The following is a 12,406-nucleotide window of genomic DNA, read 5'->3' on the forward strand; positions in this document are numbered from 1 at the left end:
TCCACGTGCTCCTGGATATCAGAAATAACCTGGAGTAGGAACCTTTCCAATACTTCAGAACACAGTATTGTTCAGACTGGGTATTCATTAATCAGTTTTCTTCCAGGCATCTCAGCATCCTCCTTTCACAATGGCATAATGGTGTCTCTAATAATTTGCTATGCAAAGTCCAGTGAAATAATGCCTAAAATACCGTGTCATTAGCAGAAGCTAATGCAGGTATGTTCCAGAGAAATGGAACAGGGAAGAAAATGGAGAATACTGATCTACAATAGTAGTTGTAACCATTAATATCTCCATTGGTGACATTCCTACAGCAAATATATTCTAGCACTCTGCAACCTGAAGAAATATTTTTTATTTCTGCCCCCACATCATTTTTATCATGTTCCATCCCCTATGTCAGTACATAACTTTCTGACTAAGGGGGCAACCCGGCGGATCACAAGGTTAGTGTGCGCTTGGGCCGGGGAACCCATCTGCATCCCCCCTCACCCCACGCTGAGGCATCCACGGAGTGTGTGTGTTGATGCATCCGCGCGAGAGAGAGAGACAGAAACGGTGGGAGAGAGAAGAAGAGAGAACGGAGATAAAGGGATAGATGGATGGGTGGGTGGAAGGATAGAATGAAGGAAGAAAGATAGACAGAGGCAGAGAAAGAGAGATGGAGAGATAGAGGCAGAGAGAGAGAAAGAGACAGAAAGGACAGAGAGAGAAAGGACGGAAGGCAGGAAGGAGAGAAAGGGAGATAAAGGGATGGGAGAAAGACAGGAAGAAACACAGAAAATCAGAAAGTTAGAAGACAGAGGGATGCATGGGAGAGAGAGAGGAGATACATGGATGGATGGATGGATGGAAGGATAGAAGGAAATATGAAAGAAACACAGAGAGACAGACAGAGAAATGGAGAGATAAGAGGCAGAGAGAGAGAAAAAAGAGACAGAAAGGAGAGGAAGGAAGGAAGGAAGGAAGGAAGGAAGGAAGGAAGGAAGGAAGGAAGGAAGGAAAGGGAGATACAGGGACGGAAGAAATAAAGGAAGAAGGACAAAGTAAGACAGTTAGAAGAGAAAGGGATGCATGGGAGAGAAAGAGGGGATCCATGGATGGCTGGATGGCTGGAAGGATAGAAGGAAGGAAGAAAGAAAGACAGAGAGAGAGGAAGAGAGATAGATCGAGGCAGAGACAGAAAAGAGATAGAGAAAGTGGAAAGGAAGGAAGACACCCTCTAACCCAGCCAAGACATCCTCTAACCCAGCAATTGCTGGCAGGGGCTCATGGGAATTGTAGTCCATGAACATCTGGAGGACCACAGGTTGACTACCCCTGCTCTAACCCACCCTTTCTAGCGCCCATTGTATTTACACATACAACGGCCCCTAAATCTATTTAAATAAATACGGTGACAGTCTGCATTTACTCATTCATCGTCACAATACAGCATTAAATCCTCTGCATCCCTTGTGGTGACTGTCCAGTCTTTTATATTATGTAGGTAGCTAATTCCATGAACTAGCTTGTCATGTACTTAGGAAGATTTTCTTGGCCTCTGCCTACTTTTCTGCACTTGCGGTTTGTTGCTCCTGGTGTCCTCCTATCTGATGACCTTTTTAAATATTTGAAAACCGTTAATGCACCCCCCCCCCCTTCACCTTCTCCTCCGTATGAAACATCCCCAGCTTTTGCTTGGTACAACTTGTTTTCTAAACTTTCTTATTATTCTGGTAGAGTTCCTCCTGAATGCTTTCCAATTTGTCAACAGCCTTTCTCCTATCTGATTTATATTTCATGAAGCACAAAATGCCAAGGCAAGGGGCCAAATCCAGGAGCCTTTGCCTACCATCTCCATTTTCAAGCAGCAGCTGTATTGATTTGAGTAGAGCACCAGAGTAGGTTATTTCATTGTTTCAATGAGTGAATAGAATTGGCTGTTCACTGCAGTTTTGGCACCTATTCTGAGAGCTTCCAAAATAACAAAGGACTGTTTCATTAAGAAAAAACTGTGAAAATGCCAAAGAGAATGTATAATCCTCTCCAACTTTTAACCATAGAAGAATGACATTCAGCTCCAAAGGACACTCAGAAACGAGTTACAGTGATTCAAATTTTACTAAAGACTAATAGGAAACAAAATAATGGGGGACAAGGAAACTAAACACAGATGCCAGGAGATAAAAGGGACTGATTCCCCTTGAGAAAGGGATTGCTTTTTTAAAAAGTAGTATTTACTAATACATGGTTTACTGGATTTCTGGAAGCTTGCAAGTACTGTCTTTTCACTCTCTATGTTCAATTGATTTCATGAAATCAGAATTTAAAGTGTTCTAAGAGATATTCGAGTCCAATCCCTGGTCATAGTGATATTCTAGGTACAAAGTACCCCCTTTATACCAAGACAGTATTTTGAATAAAAACTTGGCTGGATACATTATATAAATAGACATTACTGATGTAGTAGAAGGGTAACTCATGACTGAAAATTATCTCTGCACTCATTATGGGCACTGCACCTATCAGAACAAGCAAATGAAGCTGTTCTGTCACTCAGTTTACTCATGTTAGCTTTATTTCCTTCCCCTAGTCATGCTCATAGAAGAGATGTACAGAAGACTAGGTGGCAGCCTTCCTCCATGACTGACAAAAGCACAGCAGCTTTATACATAGGGTAGGAGGGAAAGACTTCAGATGAAAACCAAATTCACTCATAAAACTTAAAAAAAAAACCTTTTGGTCACTCTCCTGCTGTTGGTATGTAGGAGTGAAAAAAGGGCATTTAAGGGCACTTTGTAATGAATCATAGGTATAGATGCTGCCAATTTTTGCTGATTCTCCTAGCCTCTGGCACCATTTATTTCAAGGATGACCTATTGTCAGAAACCCAGAATGTCTCTCAGGCATTTGGGCTATAACCAGCAGTCATGTGCTTAACAGAGATTTCCCCCTCTCTCCAGAGTAGAGATGCCATAGTGTGCAAGAATCTTGCTCCAAGTGGCTTCATGGCAACCATTGACCACAAAACCTACCACCTCCCCTAGCAAGGAACTTAGGAGTCAAGTCCCTGCTTTTGCCCAGAGGCAGTGGATGTCTGGTTATGGAATTTGTAGAAGAAGAGTTGGTTCTTATATGCCACTTTTCTCTACTCGAAGGAGTCCCAAAGTGGCTTACAATCGCCTTCTCTTTCCTCTCCCCACAAACTGTGAGATAGGTGAGGCTGAGAGACCCCTAATATTACTGTTCCATCAGAACAGCTTTATCAGTGCTGCAGCGAGCCCAAGGTCACCCAGCTGGTTGCATGTGGGGGAGTGCAGAATCAAACCTGGCTTGCCAGATTAGATTGGTTCCCAAACTGTGTGTCCTTAAAGGGAGCATGGGTCAGCCAACTGAATCCAAGGACTAGATCAGAAAATCAGTGCATGGATGCTTTAATTTTAGCTGCATTAGTGATTGTTTTGCTGCTTATTTGTGCCTGGTTACTATTTTACACCCTATTTGTGGTGTTTGTTTACTTTGGGTCAAATCCCCATTGTTTTTCTTTGTGCTTAGCAGGTTCACAATCTAAATTCCTTCTCAACTGACCCAGCTCTTCTAGCTCAAGCTAACCAGCTGCTCTGCACAGCAGTGGCTTTCGGAAGTCTAACTGCTTTGTCTAGATTGTCTTTCCATCATTTTGAGGTACCTTTCTTTGATGCAAGCAGTTAACATTTTCTACTTTATGATTTTCTGTCTGTAATGCAGTCTTTAAGTTTATGATCTCTAGCATGGTGTCCAGTGTTGCACATCCAGATTCAGTTGCTAATCCAGAGAGACCCTCCTCACAACACAGGAAGTACTGGCAAGTGAAAGAAGAGGGAAGTTAAGGAACCCCCAAGCATGACTGGTGGCAGTGAAGTATTGTGGTTGGTCTGCGTGGTGTTGTGATTAGGAGTCTGGACTCTAATCTGGTGAGCTGGGTTTGATTCTTTGCTCCCCCACATGCAACCAGCTGGGTGACCTTGGGTTAGCCACAGCACTGAGAAAACTGCTCTGACTGAGCAGGAATATCAGGGCTCTCTCCGCCTCACCCACCTCACAGGGTATCTGTTGTGGGAAGAGGAAAAGCGATTGTAAGCCACTTTGAGACTCCTTTGCGTAGAGAAAAGTGGCATATAAGAACCAACTCTTCTTCTGCTCTGAGGGCTAATGGGGAAGGGAGGAAGAGAAGGATAGTGAGGAAAGTAGAGCAGACAGCTGCACAGAAATGGGCTGCTCAGCTGGATCAGTCCCATTCCAGTCATACCACTTCTGTTACATGCTTCAGTCAGTGTTTTCATTTGATAAATTACTGTATTGGGACATTCCTGCCCTTTAGCTACTTCCCTTTCTGATGAAATGTTTGCAGATGTCTGTGCTCAGATATATCATTTTGAAAAAATATTAACAATACAACTATCACCATGTTGTTGATCTAAGAAAAATATGAAGTTTATGGTTGTGCCAACATCATTGCAACTCTTAAGTCTGATGATAACTTACAAATAAAATTTAAAGGTACTTTGTTTTGTACTCATTCATGTAGACAAGCAATGTTATCAAAACCTCATAAGTATGTGGAACTTATTTGAATCTAAACCTCTGGATTTTAGTAAAGCTTTTGACAAGGTTCCCCATGATGTTCTGATGGATAAGTTGAAGGACTGCAATCTGGATTTTCAGATAGTTAGGTGGATAGGGAATTGGTTAGAGAACCGCACATCACATCAAAATCACAAGATGTCATAGTCCCATTGTATACGGCACTGGTCAGACCACACCTGGAGTACTGTGTGCAGTTCTGGAGGCCTCACTTCAAGAAGGACATATATAAAATTGAAAGGGTACAGAGAAGAGCGACGAGGATTATCTGGGGCCAAGGGACCAAGCCCTATGAAGATAGGTTGAGGGACTTGGGAATGTTCAGCCTGGAGAAAAGGAGGTTGAGAGGGGACATGATAGCCCTCTTTAAGTATTTGAAAGGTTGTCACTTGGAGGAGGGCAGGATACTGTTTCCGTTGGCTGCAGAGGAGAGGACACGCAGTAATGGGTTTAAACTACAAGTACAACAATATAAGCTAGATATCAGGAAAAAAATTTTTCACAGTCAGAGTAGTTCAGCAGTGGAATAGGCTGCCAAAGGAGGTGGTGAACTCCCCCTCACTGGCAGTCTTCAAGCAAAGGTTGGATACACACTTTTCTTGGATGCTTTAGGATGCTTAGGGCTGATCCTACTTTGAGCAGGGGGTTGGACTAGATGACCTGTATGGCCCCTTCCTACTCTATGATTCTATGATTCTATGATTCTATCCTAGGATGTAAATACACTGAAAGTAATAGGAACTAAAGGAAGACTGTTCCCGGGTCCAAGGAAGTACGCCTAGCCTTGACCAGGGCCAGGGCCTTTTCGGTCCTGGCGCCTACCTGGTGGAGTGAGCTCCTGGGTAAGCTGTAGGCCCTGCAGGATTTGTCAGCTTTCCACAGGGCCTGTAAAACGGAGCTCTTCCACCAGGTCTATGGTTGAGGCAAGGGTCAACGAATCAGGGACATCACCCCCCCACCCCGGAGCTGGGAGTTGGAAGTTATATCGCTCCCCTCCATCTTCTTTCTTTTGATAGTGGGGGAGGGGGAGGGATTCTTTTCTTTTTTGCCATCATGTTGGCATTTTTAATACCTTTTAATGGGGATTTTAATGGGATTGAGACTATTGTGACCCGCCTTGAGCCTACAGGGAGAGGCAGGAAATAAATATAAATATAAATATAAATATAAATATAAATATAAATATAAATATAAATATAAATATAAATATAAATATAAATATAAATATAAATATAAATATAAATATAAATATAAATATAAATATAAATATAAATATAAATATAAATATAAATATAAATATAAATATAAATATAAATATAAATATAAATATAAATATAAATATAAATATAAATATAAATATAAATATAAATATAAATATAAATATGGGAGGCCCAGATATTGAAGTATTTATACCAAGCCCCACAAATGCAAAGGTTTCATGCGGCCAGTCAGTGTCAGAGACTGTGCCACACAAATATCTCAGCTGTCCAGTTCCTGGTTCAAGAACCATAATTCCAACAGGAATAGGATTACCAACTCTGGACTAGTGAGGTTTTGGGGTGGAGCCTTGGAAAGATGGGATTTGGGGAAAGGGTGGAATACAATGGAGTATAATGCCATAGAGTCCATCATTTTTTAATTAATTTTTTTTTAGCTTTTATGCTGCCACTCCTAGACCAGCTAGCCCACTGCCGCTTGCAACATTTTATCAATATAAATAAAAATCAACAGCATTAAAAAAAAACTCGCCCCTCCCCATCAACTACAAAATTGGTGCCATATATGTCCTGGCCTTAACCAAATGCCTGGTGGAAGAGCTCTGTCTTGCAGGCCCTGAGGAACTGAAAAAGTTCCGACAGGGCCCTCAGCTCTTCTGAGAGTTCATTCCACCAGGCAGAGGCCAGGTGAATCTCATGTGGGCCAGGGATCTCCAACCTGCTTCCAAACCTATCATCTTCTAAAGCAGTCATTTTTTCCTAGGAGAATTGTTCTCTTTTGTCTGGATATTAGTTGTAATTCCAGATCTCCAGGTCCCACCCCTCCTAGATACTGGCAATTCTAGATAGACAACATTTATGAATTGGGAGCTAAAAAAACATCATTGTATTTTAATGACATTTGAGAAGTCATTATCAGATTTCCTTAATTTTTAATGACTGCAGTCCTATGCACATTTAATATTTCAAGGGCATTCGATGGAAGAAATTGGATTTTGCCCAAAGAGAATCACAGACACATAGATCTGCAAGAAGTCTTTGAGTTTGTGAATATTTGTGGGTTCAAAGCTTGCCTATGTAATCAACAGTTATTTAAGTTGTGGCTTAATCATATTCAGGGGGAAAGCCCACTACCAGTGGTGGGAAGGGAATGAGTTCAAAATATTACTTCTTCAAAACCAAAAGACTATTTAATGTTGCAAATTATGATTGTGCTTTTGTCATGGCTGAACATTGTAGTGCTCTTAGTGAAAAGACAGAATTAGAAAATTATATAGGGCTATACTTAGGGCTTTCCATCTTCCCAATGCAGTTTCTGTAAAAATAATACTATTTCTCTAATGAGGATTTTACAGTATTCTAGGGCCATTCTGCACAACGGGCAATGTTGCTAAATCTGTGCGCCATTGAAAAGCACTGCAATCAAAAGCTTCAGGTTTTGTTAACGCACACAGCCATTTCTATCGAAAAAAAGGCTCTCCTACTAGCGCTGTTCACGTAATGCACAAGTTTCCGGTCTCGCCGAAATCGCAACAATGGAGGCGATATTTTTCCGCGCTTCCTCCCGCCCGTGGCTGTCAATCAAACAGAACAGCCAATTAACTGTTGTGTTTATGCTTCCCTTTAAAAACTTTTTTAAAAAACCCGAAAACACCTGTAGCAACGCATATTTGTTCATTCAATGTATCAGAAAGACCTTTTTTGCTGGAGTGGGAGCTGGTGCTTAATTGTTTGCACGCTCTTAAAGTAAAAAAAAAATCCTCCCCCCATGCAATTTCTGTCCGAAATTATGGGCAATGTCAAACAGGGGGCTGTATTGTGCTTGGAAACTTTACAGACAATTGCTTATGGAAGGATTTCAGCCAAAGAAGCATCACTTATTCGTTGCTTTTGCTTGTTTAAAGGGGAAAAAATGGCGATCGCGACACCGGAAGCTCGGGTGCGAGCGCTTACGGAGGGACATGCTTGCTACCACTACATTGAGAATGCACATGTCTTTTTTGGATGTGTTACAGGTTGTTCTCAGGAGTCTAGCGTTTTTTTTAGGGGGAATCCACTGTGGTTTCCCTGAAAAGCACAACAATGAAGCGATTTTTGCGGGAGTGTTGCAGGAGTATTGCAGATTCTGTTCGATGTTGTGTGTAATGTAAAAAAGAAATAGCGTTACACAATGGTAAGACTTCAGCAACATTAGCGAAGTGCGGAATGACCCTAAAGTATTTCCAAAATCGTGGTAAAGTCATCTTTTCTCTGTTGTGGTCCTTGAAAAGTAAGTTCAGCCTCCTTCTTTTTCTGCAAATGATCAGTGATGAAATCTTATTCTACTTGTTTATCTCTTTAAAAATTTCACCAACATTGTTTCAGAAGAAGAGTTTGTGAAGAAAAATACAAGACAAGAACAGGGAAATAGAAACAGAAACAGTCGATGCAAAACGAGTGATAAGGTGGCTAAACTGGCACAAAATAGGTTATTATCACCAAATAGTGAATTATCACTTGCTGTTTTAAAACATCCCCATGTGTGTATGTGGTGTGCCTGTGCATGCATGTCTAGCAATATCATTTTATCACCAATATTTTAAATTTGCATTTCTGAAGGTTTTCTACTCCTAGTGAAGCAATTCTAGAATGCAGCTTTTCAAGGAGTTCTCAGGAGCTCTTATCCTGTACTACATTTCCAGGATCATTTAAAATCAAAACAGATACTGGAAGAGAAGATGATTTGCAGCCTGTCAGCAGCACTAATGCTTACTATACAGAGATCTTTCTGCCAGTATTCTATTGAAGTGATGATTTATCTATCAGCCTAGTTTTACGGTATGGCTGGTATTTCCTGAGACGATGCCTTGGGAGGTGAAAGTTATTCAAAATAGAAATGATACTCATATGGTTAGATTTATAGAATCAGTCCAGTTTTTGCCTCTGGTGTGCCTTGTCTCATTATTACTGCTATGATTTTTGAAAGGATTAAAACTGAACAAAATTCCAATTCTGTATCACTTTACAGTAAAGCAGAGAAATATTATTCAAGTATGTTAGATCAGGTTTCTCTGAGTTTTATAAATTCAAACAACTGTACCACAATGTGAGGATGTTAATGTTTGATGGGCATTTATGGGTTTGCAACTTCCTTTTTTGTTTGCTTTTGTGTAAGTATATGTATGATATTTAACATCTGAAATAGGCATCTCCCAGAGGCAGGAAGGCATCTGATGGGGGTTGCCTGGGAAACACGATTGCCCATCGATATTCATGTTTGCTGTCCTCTGCATTTACAGTTGAGTCATTTTTAGTATCTTTCCTTTGGAAACATCAAATGCCTAGAGAAGAAAAAAAATCCAGTTTTTCTAATGTACAATTTTTGTATTTGACTTTTAGTTCTCCTAAATAGAAGGCTTTTTTTTTTTTTTAAGGAGAACGCTCACTTGACAAATTCTGCTTGAAACGGCATTATGGAAATATGACTGGCTGCTTGAAAGGCAGCTCACGTATGATGTGTTCAGGCTGCTGGTGGAAAAACCCACACTGTCTCCGGAGAGCTGCTCTCTGATCAGTTGGAGTAGATTATTCTTTCAGCTTTAATAATTCAGACTCCCTCCTGTCTGCCTTACAGGGTGTTTTCCTCTCACTAGGAAGACACAAATTGCTGACTAGGGAGTCCCCCAATCTCCTGTTCATATTCTTTATGAAAAAAGACTAATTCATGACCACAGAAATGTTTTTCTTAACAGGAAATCCAGCAGAGATTAAAATGATTTGTGTATATTCCTTTGGTGATGTTTCTCTCCCCATGGATAAATTAAAAAGGAGGCATATTAAGCTAATTTTCCATGCATTTCAGAAGCCAAGGAAGTGGAGTCTCTGATCAGCTTGCGTCATCACCCAACCATGTTCTTTGTTTCCTAAAGAGCAGTTTGGAGCTTGTTCATGGTTATGGCAAATTGGCCAGTTTATTTTTCCTTTAACAAATGTTTAAAGATAACACAATCTTTAAATGAGTGATTGCCATGGTAGCATGTCTACTAATTCCATATATTTTGATTTTGTATTTTCCCATGATCCCCATTCATTGTCAATGTAGAGGTACCAAGGGAATTTCCAGGTAGCATCCTGGCAACTCTTTGTCTAATGATTGCCATCCCATGAAAAAAGAATTCAGATTCAAGTTTCTTATACAGACATTTCATATACTGAACTCAAGTAAAGTAGTGTGGTGACTCCTCTCCAAGGGGCTGGTCCTTTTTCCTACCCTGCTGGAAGGCCCATCCTCCCTTTCCAGTGCTCCACTCACTGCCTGGCCCAACCCAGTCCAAAAAAGGTAAAGGTAAAGGTATCCCCTGTGCAAGCACCGAGTCATGTCTGACCCTTGGGGTGACGCCCTCTAGCGTTTTCATGGCAGATTCAATACGGGGTAGTTTGCCAGTGCCTTCCCCAAGTCCAAAAGCAGCAGCTAATCTCACTGTCTCTTGGCAAGTCATTTCTATAGGCTCCTTTCTCTCCTTCCAGCTGCTCAGATGTGTCTTGGTGGGTGTCCAAGATCAGCACCAAGATGCCCTCTTAGCTGTATCAAACCATGGGAATAATGATGTTTATGTTCTACATATTTTCTGGCAACAAGAACTGCTTAACATATCCCTCCAGAGCTAAGCCAACTCTACCTAAAAAGTGTCCCTTATGCCTTAAATGTAACCACAGTTGGGCACAGGAGAATCACAACCTCCCTGCCCCTACTCTCTTCTCCTCCAAAAGAAAAGGAAAAAAATCTTCACAGTCAGAGTAGTTCAGCAGTGGAATAGGCTGCCTAAGGAGGTGGTGAGCTCCCCCTCACTGGCAGTCTTCAAGCAAAGGTTGGATACACACTTTTCTTGGATGCTTTAGGATGCTAGGGCTAATCCTGCGTTGAGCAGGAGGTTGGACTAGATGGCCTGTATGGCCCCTTCCAACTCTATGATTCTATGATTCTATGAAAATGTTTGATACCCCAATCACTCTCCCTATAGCAGCCTGAAACCAAAGCACCGGCTTGCTGTTTCTCTATGCTGCATCTTCTGCTTGAGCTATGGAATAAAGCATTTTTGGAATATTTGACTGTGCTGAAAGAAATATAACTACAACCTTATTTTAAAAAGCACCATTGTGATCTACTTAATAATTTGACTCTCCTACTCTTAGAAGTTTCTCATCTGATATGACAAATAAGTCAAAGTGGGAAGTGGTTAATATTCTGTTTCATGTTGTCTTCCCTAAGTAGGCCAGCTGACACCAAGCTGACACATTTTATATTAAGACACCCTGAGTAGTTACGAATGCACAAATAAGCAAACAAAACAGTCCTCATGCCCTTTATTTTTGCAGGAAGGAAATTTGCTCTTTTTGTCAGTTTATAACCAGTGCACAGGATCCACCCATTTATTTGCATATGACATGATAGCACTGGTGCAGCATCCTAGATTCTCTAAATTAGCGGTCCCCAACCTTTTTAGGGTTGAGGACTGCCTCTGGGGGTGGGGAAGGGCTGGCAGCCTGGACGCCGCGCATGCACATTAGCGCCCCCTGGTGGTGAAAACGTGCATGTGCGTTTTCACCACCAGAGGGCCCTAACGCGCATGCACAGCAGCTCTGTGCATGCGTGTTTGTGTCTGCCAGCGTGCCGGCGGCCGCGCCTACCTCTCCTCCCCCCTGCAGCAAAAAGCTTTGGCGGCTGCTTCTCTCACGGCCTCTTGAGCTTCTCGCTGTGTGTGGGGGGGAGAGGCAGGCGTGGTGGCCTGGCAGGCCGCGGACCAGGGGTTGACGACCCCTGCTCTAAACGATTGAAGCACTGAGTTGTATACTACACGCTTCTCCTATACAAACGTCACGTGTTGCTTAACTTTGCAACTGCTACTTAGTTTATTTGTTGTGTTCCTATGAGCATACCAGACTGTTGCTCCAACTAGCTTTGAGTGGCAAAACAAGGAAAACAACAAATACTCAAATGACGCTCAGGGAAGATGGCCTGACCTTTTTCAATCTAAAGCTATCTTCTTCAGGGTAAATAAAAACATATTCACCTAACAACCAATTTATGTAACACAGAAAGCTATATGATTACTTTAATCCAAGGAAATTGTTCCTCTCTATTATTGTGTGGGTAAAGTGTTATCAAGATGACTTAAGGCAACACCAGCAAGGGGCTTTCAAGGCAAGAGAGAAGCAGAGGTGGCCTGTCATTGCTTTCCCCGGCAGAGGTTTCCTTGGTGGTCTCCCTTCCAAGTACTGAGGTTGCACAGTTTCAGAGATCTGTTGAAACCAGACGATTCCATGCTGCCCTCCCTCCTGCTCCATAATTAAGAAATATATAAACTGTACTATGCCAACAGTTTCAAAATACTTTTGCTTAGAAAATGACAAGGATAAAAAATGCAGAAAACAAAGAAAGCACAATAAAAGAGGAAAACCCAGACCAACAGCTCAAGCAGCTAGAAAGAAAAGCCATCTCTACCAGGGAGTTAATTCAAATCCAAGAGCATAGGCTGTTTGAATGCTGTCTGGACTTCTTATATAGGTGGCTGGGATTAAGATACAGCTTTCATCTGTTCTTA

Source organism: Paroedura picta, chromosome 7 (genome assembly GCF_049243985.1).
Source record: "Paroedura picta isolate Pp20150507F chromosome 7, Ppicta_v3.0, whole genome shotgun sequence".
Classification (NCBI taxonomy): domain Eukaryota; kingdom Metazoa; phylum Chordata; class Lepidosauria; order Squamata; family Gekkonidae; genus Paroedura; species Paroedura picta.